Below are 12,837 nucleotides of genomic sequence, written 5' to 3' on the forward strand. Positions count from 1 at the left end.
AGAAAATTATTCACCATGACCAAGTAGGATTTATCCCTGGGACACAAGGCTGGTTCAACACCCGTAAAACAATCAATGTGATTCATCATATCAGCAAGAGAAAAAGCAAGAACCATATGATCCTCTCATTGGATGCAGAGAAAGCATTTGACAAAATACAGCATCCATTCCTGATCAAAACTCTTCAGAGTGTAGGGATAGAGGGAACATTCCTCGACATCTTAAAAGCCATCTACCAAAAGCCCACAGCAAATATCATTCTCAATGGGGAAGCACTGGGAGCCTTTCCCCTAAGATCAGGAACAAGACAGGGATGTCCACTCTCACCACTGCTGTTCAACATAGTACTGGAAGTCCTAGCCTCAGCAATCAGACAACAAAAAGACATTAAAGGCATTCAAATTGGCAAAGAAGAAGTCAAACTCTCCCTCTTCGCTGATGACATGATACTCTACATAGAAAACCCAAAAGTCTCCACCCCAAGATTGCTAGAACTCATACAGCAATTCGGTAGCGTGGCAGGATACAAAATCAATGCCCAGAAGTCAGTGGCATTTCTATACACTAACAATGAGACTGAAGAAAGAGAAATTAAGGAGTCAATCCCATTTACAATTGCACCCAAAAGCATAAGATACCTAGGAATAAACCTAACCAAAGATGTAAAGGATCTATACCCTCAAAACTATAGAACACTTCTGAAAGAAATTGAGGAAGACACAAAGAGATGGAAAAATATTCCATGCTCATGGATTGGCAGAATTAATATTGTGAAAATGTCAATGTTACCCAGGGCAATATACACGTTTAATCCAATCCCTATCAAAATACCATGGACTTTCTTCAGAGAGTTAGAACAAATTATTTTAAGATTTGTGTGGAATCAGAAAAGACCCCGAATAGCCAGGGGAATTTTAAAAAAGAAAACCATATCTGGGGGCATCACAATGCCAGATTTCAGGTTGTACTACAAAGCTGTGGTCATCAAGACAGTGTGGTACTGGCACAAAAACAGACACATAGATCAGTGGAACAGAATAGAGAATCCAGAAGTGGACCCTGAACTTTATGGGCAACTAATATTCGATAAAGGAGGAAAGACTATCCATTGGAAGAAAGACAGTCTCTTCAATAAATGGTGCTGGGAAAATTGGACATCCACATGCAGAAGAATGAAACTAGACCACTCTCTTGCACCATACACAAAGATAAACTCAAAATGGATGAAATATCTAAATGTGAGACAAGATTCCATCAAAATCCTAGAGAAGAACACAGGCAACACCCTTTTTGAGCTCGGCCACAGTAACTTCTTGCAAGATACATCCACGAAGGCAAAAGAAACAAAAGCAAAAATGAACTATTGGGACTTCATCAAGATAAGAAGCTTTTGCACAGCAAAGGATACAGTCAACAAAACTCAAAGACAACCTACAGAATGGGAGAAGATATTTGCAAATGACGTATCAGATAAAGGGCTAGTTTCCAAGATCTATAAAGAACTTATCAAACTCAACACCAAAGAAACAAACATGATTCCAATCATGAAATGGGCAAAAGACATGAACAGAAATCTCACAGAGGAAGACATAGACATGGCCAACATGCACATGAGAAAATGCTCTGCATCACTTGCCATCAGGGAAATACAAATCAAAACCACAATGAGATCCCACCTCACACCAGTGAGAATGGGGAAAATTAACAAGGCAGGAAACAACAAATGTTGGAGAGGATGCGGAGAAAAGGGAACCCTCATACACTGTTGGTGGGAATGTGAACTTGTGCAGCCACTCTGGAAAACTGTGTGGAGGTTCCTCAAACAGTTAAAAATAGACCTGCCCTACGACCCAGCAATTGCACTGTTGGGGATTTACCCCAAAGATACAAATGCAATGAAACGCCGGGACCCCTGCACCCCGATGTTTATAGCAGCAATGGCCACGATAGCCAAACTGTGGAAGGAGCCTCGGTGTCCAACGAAAGATGAATGGATAAAGAAGATGTGGTTTATGTATACAATGGAATATTACTCAGCTATTAGAAATGACAAATACCCACCATTTGCTTCAAGGTGGATGGAACTGGAGGGTATTATGCTGAGTGATTTAAGCCAGACAAAGAAGGACAAACATTATATGTTCTCATTCATTTGGGGAATATAAATAATAGTGAAAGGGAATATAAGGGAAGGGGGAAGAAATGTGTGGGAAATATCAGAAAGGGAGACAGAACGTAAAGACTGCTAACTCTGGGAAACGAACTAGGGGTGGTAGAAGGGGAGGAGGGCGGGGGGTGGGAGTGAATGGGTGACGGGCACTGGGGGTTATTCTGTATGTTAGTAAATTGAACACCAATAAAAAATAAATTAAAAAAAAATTTCAGAATTAGACAAAATAATAAGGCTCTCAACCTCCTCAGAGATCTTTTGAAACAGTCAGTCTTTGGAAAAGGCAGTTGATACAAGACTTCTAAGATAGGCAAATGATGATAGATAGTGGGCAGCTTCCACCCAAGATAATGTCCAAGATTCTTATCTAAATCTTTCTCCGTTTTCTATCCACTCAGTAAAAATAATTCTTCTCTTTCCACAGATCCCTTTTGGCCCTTCACCCAGATCTCCCCTTTCACTCCTTATCTTCTCTTATACTTTTTATGCTAATTATAATCATTGTTAGGTCAGAACATAGCCAAACAGGTGCCATGACTCCCTGTCTTTCTGACTGCTGGACATGTCATCCACTAGGGAAACTCGTGGTAAATCCCTCAGGGAAGTGTGGATTTCATCTAATGAAATGAATCACCAACGCTGGAATTTCCAACTTATATGTGAGTTCCCAAATAAGACCACAATTTTTTTTTAAGGCACAGTACTCAGGGGAATTACCCATTATGCCAAAGATTGGAAAAATATTCCCATGTGTGAAGATTGCACAAATCGGAAAGCCTGTATACCAGCGACCTCCAATTTTGGTAATTGGTCACATGTTACTGATGATACAATATATGTCCGACATGGAATATGGATCCATCAAATCCTATTGTCATGAATAGTGACGGACTGTCACATTGCCCTAGATTTCTTAATGGCTGCGTAGTGTCATATCTATCATTGTTAACACCTTCTCTTCTGGGACCAATAAAATCACAGGGCAGAACAGGATGTGCAGTGCCATAGGAATAACCTGTCTAGCTTTCAGGTTGATTTTTTTTCAGGCTGATTTTCATGGCTTCCAGGAACAAATATATTGGTCTAGGTTGAGAAAATGCAGTTCCCCAGTATGAGGTAAATTTTCTTCATTCTTAACTTTTCTTTTTGTTTGTTTAATTTCATAATGGTCATAGCCCTGATCCTTTGTCTTCTATATGGAGACTTAACAGTTTTAATAGAGATGTTCTCACATGACATGAATGGTCAAGAAGATCTTATACTTCAGTTGAATATGAAGATGACTAGACCATGTGCAGCAGCAAAGCATGGGATCTCTTGTTTTCTCTGAATATGTCAACCCCTCGCAAGTGAGAAAAGGACCATCAGGGACTGTGAATGGAAGTCACAAATTGGCAATGGACTGACTACAGATAAACTTGGACTCTGTTGTGAAGTTATCAGCAACCCTCCAAGGATACCAGCAGATAATCTAGATTTTCCTACTAGTAGAAATTCATAACAGTACCTTGAGCAAGCATCCTAAAGAGGCAACCAATAATTCCTCTCATTATTTTCCTAGTCAGAGTATTATTTGTCCCTTAGACAGTCCTTGACTGTTCTATCTTGACAACAAACAACCACCATTAAAATAGCCCAACCTGTGACATGGGATGCCCTGAAGGAAGGGTGTACAAGACATTTTACACTGGGGAGCTGAGAAGTGGCACCATACTCCCATGATACAGGGGAGAGGGCCTGAAAAGATGAGGCATTAAGAAAAAAGACGATTTGGAATTGGGGTGAGTGGTGGAAGGAGAGGGAGGGAGAGCAAGAGATGGATGATAAGAAGGTCAAACACCATTTTTGCTATTTAGGTTCCTAGTGTGGATGAGACAGAGAAGCGATCTGGTCAGTCCCAAATTTTCCAGACTGTGTATGTAGAACACAATATTTACCAGAGCTGTTTGAAATTTGGTGACAACTGCAAGTCCAGAGTCCTAATACACTTAGGATGTATCATGCTCTGTACTCAGTTAGCTACTTAAGACCCCACAGGATACTTGACAGATTGTAAGTGAAACTCCACTTTTTGGGACAACATTCCTAAAGTTCAAAGAGATCTGTTATCTCCTTGGGGATGTGGGCCAAGGAATTCTGTATCTTGCGATAACAAAGGACATACTATACAAATGATTCAATTGAAGATTCCGTGGAGATTCATTCAGTTAGTTGATTCAAGATTAATTATTCAAGGGGTACCTGGATGGCTTTGTCAGTTAAGTGTTTATTGATTTTTACTCAGGTCATGATCTACGGGTCTTGAAATCCAGTCCTATGTCGGACTCCGTATTGGCTATGGCAGCTGCTAAGATGTTCTCTTTTTCCTTCTGCCCTTCCTCTTTTCCTTCTCTCTCTTCCTGTCTTAAACATAATAAAATGAATTATTATCCTAGTTTACTCAGTATGGCATAATTAAGAGCAACAGAACAAGGCATCTTATTTTTGTTTCATGTGTGTATATTTTAATTTTATGACGATTCATTAGTTTATAACCACACTAGTAAAATTTAATTTCCAACTCATATTTGATCTCATTCCATGATAGATATTTTGCAGCCACCATTTGAGTATTAGTTGGTTGTTAAATCTTAGCAAAAATTGAGGCCATTACTTTCTAGTGAATATAATTTATTATTTAGAATAACTCAGAATACTTGAACAAGTAGTATAAACCGTATCCCTATATCCCTATTCCCTGGCACAGATTTGCCACAATTATTAAAACTTGCATCATTGTGGAACATTTGTCATGAAGAAGAAATCAGTGGAGTGATTTTGTTTTTCATTGAAGCCTACCATTTCTATGAAGGTCAGCTCTGTATTGTGCCAATAGTGCAGGGTTTGACAAATGAATATCATTCATGCACCATGTGCATTGTAGTTTCACTGCCTTAATTCCCATTATTCAACTATTCATGCTGTTGCACTTTCTGTAGAAATCTTAGCAACCATTTAGCTTTTGTCATCCATATAGATCTTTTTTCAGAAATGGAGCCATAAAAAGTGTTGTTGTTTTTGAAGTCCCTACATTTTTCAATTTTATCTATTATTTAACATTCATCCATGTCTTTTTGTGGCTTAATAGGTCAAATATTTTTATATTAATATTTTTAGAGGGATAGACTGCAATGTATGGGGAAAGCAGAGGAAGAGAGAGAGAGGATCTTAAGCAGGCTCCAGGCACAGCACATGGCTGTCACGAAGCCTGATCTCATGAACCAGAGGTCATGAACCTGAGGCATAATCAAGAGTCAGAAGCTTAACACACTGAAACACATAGGCTCTCTAGGAGCTTAATTGCTTTTTATTACAGAATAGTATTTCTTTGTATGGTTTAAATTGAAGTTTCTTTTTCATTCCTTTAAGAGTGACTGCTTAGCTGTCTCTAGTTTCAGTAATCCTAAATAAAGCTGAATTTATTTGCAAAACATACTGGAATACCTTGGGGGAAAGCCAGTTTCAGGGGATCCCTGGGTGGCTCAGCAGTTTGGCTCCTGCCTTTGGCCCAGGGCATGAACCTGGAGTCCCGGGATCAAGTCCCACATCAGGCCCCCAGAATGGAGCCTGCTTCTCCCTCCTCCTGTGTCTCTGCCTCTTTCTCTCTCCCTGGGAGTCTTTCATAAATATAAATAAATAAATATTTTTTTTAAAAAAAATGAAAGAAAGCCAGTTTCATAGGCTAACCTCCTGAATCAGTTTGGATTAGGTCCATTAAAAATCTAATTTTCAAAGGGATGTAAGATTGTGGAGTATAATTCCTGTCAGCTTGTCCCCTAAATTTACCTACATAACATAAGCCATCCCAAACAACATTGAATTCAAGCTGAGATATAAGCAAGAACGGCTGTCTCTGCAAATAAAAAGTTGAAAACATGCATGGTGGAGTATGGAGAAATAAAACATAAGTGATATATGGGAGAATAATGGGCAGGTTGGGGGTGGGTTCATGTGTTAGCCAGCTGCAGGATAGTTAAAGAACACTGAAGTTCAAAATATGGAACTTTAGAAATCTGCTCCTCAATAGACTTCCCTGGCTGAAAGAGCTCATTGGTAAAAAGGAAAGGAACCACAGGTAATTGAGTGGGGTCTCAATTTCCTGGAGGCCAGAAGGACTGGGTGCCTGAGCCAACAGAGTTCCCATGTATTGGTTCAGGGCAATTGGTTTAGATCAGCAAGAGTTGGAGCATGCTTAGCTTGTGGTGCCGTCAACCAGGTTCCCAGGCTGGGCCTGAACTGCAGTCCATGTTGGGTCCATACAAGGGACTGGAACACAGCCTACATCTTCCTCTTAGGCAGAGCAGGTATCCATTGGGCTGATTGAATGTTCACTTACGGTGCCCAGCAAGCACAGAAAGGGACAAAACTTCCCTTCATCCAGGAAGAGGAGGTGAGAAGAGTGGCTAAGACTCTGAGGAAACCTAAACATTGCTCATTTCAGTGTCCCCCCCGCCAGATACCCTAGGGGACAATTGGGGTAGGCAGGCACCATCGGAGACTGCAGGTTTGTTAATCACCACATCACACATCTCCAGGCCTGGAGATGGAGGTGTGGCCTTCTTTCCACTCAGACCGAAAAAAGGCATAAGGGGTTTTAAGGAACAAACAGCTTATAATGTGCCTGGCCTCCTGACAAGGTTAGGGCAACACCACCCAGGCAGAGACCCTTGAGAATCTGTGCAGCAGGACCTTCCTTGGGGCATCATTTGGAAGAACAGGTGACCAGAACATTTCCTGATGGAAATAACAGAAAACTCCAGCCAGGGGGAACATTGCATAGCAACTCAAGGTTTTCCATTCTTGATTCGTTTGTTTATTGTTTGTTTGTTTGTTTGTTTGTTTTTTCAAGATAAAATTGTCCTTTATTTTTTAGTTTATTACAATCTCACCTATTTTCTTGTTTTATCAACTCTTCTTTTTAAAACTTTAATGACATATTTTAATATCACCTGAGAAATAAGCAGAGCATACGAGCAGGCATTTTTTGGAAGAGGACGATATGTGGTCAAAAGGCATGTGAAACAATGTCCTCCCTCACTTGTAAACAGTAAAATAAAAATCAAAACCACCATGAGGGCAGCGCCTGTGGCTCAGCAGTTTAGCACTGCCTTCAGCTCAGGGTGTGTGATTCTGGAGACTCAGGATACAGTCTCATGTTGGGCTCCCTCTGTGGAGCCTCCTTCTCCCTCTGCCTGTGTCTGTGCTCTCCCGATCTCTCTTGTGTCTCTCATAAACAAACAAAAACAAACAAATGATAATAAATAAATAAATAATAAATAAATAAATAAATAAATAAATAAATAAATAAATAAATAAATAAAATCTTAAAAAAAAAAAAACACAATGAGGCACCAAATCACACTGGTGAGAATGGCTAAATTTACAGCTAACGATGACAAGGATGACACTGATGGGAATGAAACTTGAAACAGCCACTCTGGAAAATAGTTTGGAGGGTCCTACAAAAGCTTCTGATACAAAGTAATTGCTCTGAAATACCTCCCTTGTCTCCCCAGATACACCCCCGTCTAGACAGCAGAAGTTGGTTGCTGTGCAGCTGCATTCACTATGAAAGGACTATGATGTCACACATTGCCAAGGTGACAAGAAATATACCTGTGCCTCTCTTTCCAAATGACACCCTTGAGCTTAGTAGATCAAAGTTGATATTGAGGGAGTTCTCCGCTCTCTACCTAACTTATTTGAAAATGGGCAAACTCAATTGTTACTGCTGTGAAGGTATGTTCATAAAGATCTTCTGAATGCTCTTTGTTACTAACTGGATACTTAACTGTTTCTCAAACTTTTTTTCTCATTGTTTGAAGTTTCCTCTCCCTGTATTGTCATGGGGACTTTACCTATGTGTTTTCATTTGTTCTAGTCCCTCATTTCTATTTTTGATTATTCTACCAAACTAGTTGCCTTGAAAATTTGGCCTCCATTTAAAAAAAAAAGTCTTACTCACTATTATATCTTGCATCCCTCATTTGTCACTACAAAGATCCTCACAGGGGGAAATATGGTTATGTTTATTTTCAGGATTTGTTAGTGTCCAAATTTATATATTCAATTTATTCATTTTAATAATTCAGTGTGAATCCAGAAAGGTTGATATGGAGGATATTTGTCATTGTTTTATCAATGGTTCACAATGTCTTCCTTACTGTTTCTCCCAAATTGGGGATCAAATTCTGTATTTGCAGGGACATGTTGCTACCTTCATCTGAATGGTTGCCCAAAAGTCACTCTGTGAATATGTGTGTCTATGTTTCAATGTATGTCCTCTAATACACATTTCCTTTTACACTTTGGGCATTATCCAAAATAAGACTTTATAGAGATATCAATTTTATCCTAACCCTAATCAAATAATTCCTCCCCTCTTCAGGTGTAAGCATGGTGAGAGTATAGTGATAGTTTTCTCGATTATGCTGCAAATAGTCAGTCTTTCTATTTGCACTGAAGATTGGATAATTGGTTAATAAATTAATGATTAATTAAGAGATAAACATGTAAACATTTATTAGTCATACTAAAAAATAGGTGATGTACACATATGAGTAGAGAAAGGACATCTTACAGAAGTGGAGAATGGCAAGTATTTACATTTGGAAGGCCAGTAGAAAACAGGAGAGTTCATTAGAGTGGTTTTTATGTAAAGTATTACGCAGTTCTCCTGAACTGCCCTCCAGAACTCTGTCCAAAGCTAAGCTATGGTTTATTCTAGGACATGTCAAGGTCTCAGGCACAGTTTTGAAGCACGTATATGTGAGTGAGGAATAAATAATGCATAATGACATTGTTTCATAGGTTTTAAAACACAGGACTTGATACTAGTGAGTCTACTTTCCTGCAACTACTATTCATCACATTTGATGTGCTGATCATGACTCAAGAATTGGAACGTTCTACAGGATAGTCATGTATATTTTGATCAAGGGTCCCAAGAGTATATTTGGGGAGGTAGCAAACAATTTCCCTTTCTTTATTTTTTGAGACCTTAATTCTGTCAATAATACATTGTTTTAAGGTAAAATACTTGTATTTAGGCAAAGCCACTTTGCGTAAAAGACAATAGTCTGGGAAGTCATATTCTTAGATTTTAATCCAGCTCTGGAAGTTGTGAAATGTGAGATCTCAGACATGATATTTAGCTTCTACTTAGACTTCGTGATCACTATCCATACATTTATTCATTCAATGCTCATCAAACACATATGTAATGTTTTGTTGACTCCATCCTCCTCAGGTGGATAAATAGAGGCACAGTAATGAGTTTCATGAACTCTGAATTCAGGAGCTAGGATATGAATCCAAGCTTGTAGTGTGAAATCTCATACTTTTATTATTGAATTACATTGCAGTGATTACTCAGTCATAGGATTATTGGTTACTGTGTAAAGGAGCTTTAGCTTCTGTGTGTATATCAGGAACAACCTGTGCCAAGGGAAATCCCAAAATTTTCACCATTATGAGGTCATTTCAGTAGTTATATAGCTCAGGGAAGCTCTTGAGCTGTAGTGGGAGAGATCTTTCCATAGTCACTAATAGGAACGTGCACAGAAGCCTGGTCAGTCCTAAGTCACAGATCTGGTCAGTTCAAAGCATTATTATGGTCCGTTTAAAGCTATGATAGTGTCAATTCAAGCCATGGTTTGGTTTGCAGATTCTGAGGGTTTGGAGGCACCATTAGAAACCCTGGTCAGGAAGAGAAGTCTGTCATTGTTGAGCTGTCCCTCAGCACATGACCTCAATCTGCTCAGAATTGAGGAGTTTCTTTCATGATGGCTTTGTCTGTATGGTGAGGCTAGTAATGCTGAAATCCTGTAAGCCTACTCCTGGGACAATGAAAGATAGACAAAAGGGCCAGTTTATGGTTAGCTTGCTATCATCACACCTTTGCCATTCACTTGTACAGGTGAGATACAATGCTGATCAATGCCTGGCCAATCAGTGTCATGGCACGGTCTGACTTCAGGATGTGGCCCAAAAATACTAAGAATTGGAATCAGAATGGCGAGTGCCTGGATGGCTCATTGATGAAGAATGCGACTCTTGATCTAGAGTCATGTGCCCTTGTCTATGTTGGGCATGGTGCCTTATTAAGAAAAAAAACAGTATCGGACACATATGGTAATATGTCTGAAAATACATTCAACCTGAGACCTAAAACATGCCTGAATGACATGAATTAACAATAACTGTTCATCATGGCTGGTTAGGTTAAGGGAAGCTGCGTCTTGGCAGAGCCCTCATGGGACAGTATGCTTGGAAGCTCCTGGGTTCTGAATCACCTTGTGAGCAGTCCACTTGTAATTGGGGCTAGTCCCCTGGTGTCCAGGAAGGCTCCACTTGAGACAACTGGCAGTATGAATGCTTGAGGAGGTTGACCACATTTTGGGTTCCCATTGCCATTCCAGAGCTTGACTTGGGGACAACTGCTTTGTGTTTTTGGTCAGGGATTGAAACCAGGATTGGATGATTTAGATAGGATTTGTACTTTACTATTCGCTCAGGCCATCTCCATGTTATGAAATGTCATGCACAGAGAACTTAGGGCAGGAGGATTTGAGAAAGAGACTGAGGCAGCCCTTGGTTCAGGCGTGCAGAGCATGATCTTTGGGACCTTAGGCAATTCACAGACCTCTCTCCACTGCGATCCAACTCACGTCATGTCTCAGTCCCCTTATTCATCAGTTATGTAACTCTTGGCATAATCAACATCATGTCTTGTGCTCTCAAAGACTGTGTTGTTCTGTCTTTCTATATTGTCTCACCTAAAGAAAGGTATGTCCCCACATAGTGTCTGCTAGCTATTTTCTTGTTTTCTGACATTAAGTGCATTTGATATCATCTAATCTCTTCATGATTTTCAAACATATAATACAGTGTTGCTTATCACAGGCCCTTGTCTGCAGATGGAATTTCAGAACACATTGAATTTGTATCACTGAAACTTTGGACCCTACCTGCAACATTTCCCCCTTTGTCCCTCCTTCAGGCTCCTACTCTTTTCTCTTATGCCGTGTATTGGCTTTCCTAGGTTAGGAACATAAGTATCATTCAGTATTTGTCTCACACTACCTGCTTATTCCTCTTAATATAAGGGCCTCCAGGCCCATCCATGTTATCATTATTATTGTGATTTCCTTCCTTTTAAAGTGGGATAATATTTACCACTTTAGTGGGAAAGTGTGATAAGAAATAATATTTCCTTGTGGAGATAGACTAATTTTTTTATCCTTTTGTTCATCAATGGAAGTGAAATCCTTTCTTTTTTTCTTGGGTGTTGTGAATGATGTTGCAGATCATGTGCAGATAACTCTGTGACAGTCAGATTTCAACTCTTTGAGACATATTTGCCAAAACTCAGATTACTAGATTATATAACAGATCTTTTTAAATATTAGAGGGGGGACTCCATGTTTTTTCATCATGGCTTTATCTGTTTATTTTTTTATTATTATTATTTTTTACTTTATCTGTTTAGACTCTCAGTTGGATACTTTAAGAATATGGCTTCTCTGAAGATTTTCTGCACCCCACTGTGACTCAGGTTTCTCTGCAAGGCAAATGACCAGTATTGGAATCAAATTTTGAATTTTGATAATCTTATCACTCTTTTTGGATGGTCTTCTCACATAAAGATATCAACAGCTCTTACTATGGTCATCCATTTCCCAGGATCTAGAGTTAAAAACCAAAACCCAAAACTATTTATGAAACCAGCTGGATACATCTGAACTGAGAAGTAAGCAAAAATATTTCAAGTTTTCAGAAACAGAAAAATTCACCCATAAAAGACATCAATGGAAGATACAATGAAAATTCATTCATTAAATTGACTCAAGAAATATTGTCATTGGGGCATCTAGGTGTTTATGTCAGTTAAATTTCCTCCTCCTGGTTTTCACCTCTGGTCATGATCTCAAGGTCATCATATTAACCCATATTCAGCATGGAGCCTGCTTGGTATTCTCTCTTCCTTTCCCTCTGCCCCTCTCCTCCTTACACTTTCTCTTTTGCTTTCTTTACAGAAAAAAAGAACCATTATGCAATTTTGCTCAGGGTGCTATTATAAAGACAAATATACCAAGCCATATTCTTTATATTTTTTGTTTGAAAATCTTAATTTAAATGGTCAGTCATTAGTTTATACCCAAAATAGTAAAGAACTCTATGTTGGTCAGACATAATGGTAGGTGTTGTGAAGCTAACATTTGCATACTTAATCCGTGTTAAATGTTTGCAAATAAACCTCTTATTGTATTTTAATAAATAGACCGTGTTACTGACATTGCGGTTAGGGTGATGTCATAATGCAGCATATAATATTAAAATAACCCTATCACCCTATGCCTTGGCACATAATCTCCACAATTATTCACACCTACACCTGTGTGGAGCATTTATCACATTTAACAAACTGGTGTAAAGATATTATCAACATTGACCACTCATATTAAGGACTGCTCTGCATTAGGGAATGTTTTGACACATGCATAGTAGTATGTAACTCAGGATCCTGGGAACATGACCTGAGCCAAAGGTAGTTGCTGATCCAAAGGAGCCACCCTCCTGACCACATATTACTGATTTTAATTCAGGTGAAGATGACCCACTAGGTT

At 39.1% G+C, this 12,837-nt stretch overlaps 1 protein-coding gene across 9 annotated transcripts in view; it reads left to right on the plus strand.

The window, feature by feature from the left end:
* The first annotated feature begins 2,729 nt into the window (after window positions 1–2,729).
* Window positions 2,730–12,837, plus strand: part of LOC144291601 (cryptic protein-like) — an 81,683-nt gene continuing 71,575 nt past the window's right edge. For 7 of the 9 annotated variants that reach the window (XR_013358943.1, XR_013358944.1, XM_077861202.1 and 4 more), the window contains exons 1-3: window positions 2,730–2,829; window positions 7,726–7,948; window positions 11,700–11,960. The gene's annotated coding sequence lies outside the window, so the exon portion shown is untranslated. The remainder of the gene's footprint in view (window positions 2,830–7,725; window positions 7,949–11,699; window positions 11,961–12,837) is intronic. The other 2 variants (XM_077861206.1, XM_077861205.1) reach the window with 1 other exon arrangement.

This window comes from Canis aureus, chromosome 20 (genome assembly GCF_053574225.1).
Source record: "Canis aureus isolate CA01 chromosome 20, VMU_Caureus_v.1.0, whole genome shotgun sequence".
Taxonomy (NCBI): domain Eukaryota; kingdom Metazoa; phylum Chordata; class Mammalia; order Carnivora; family Canidae; genus Canis; species Canis aureus.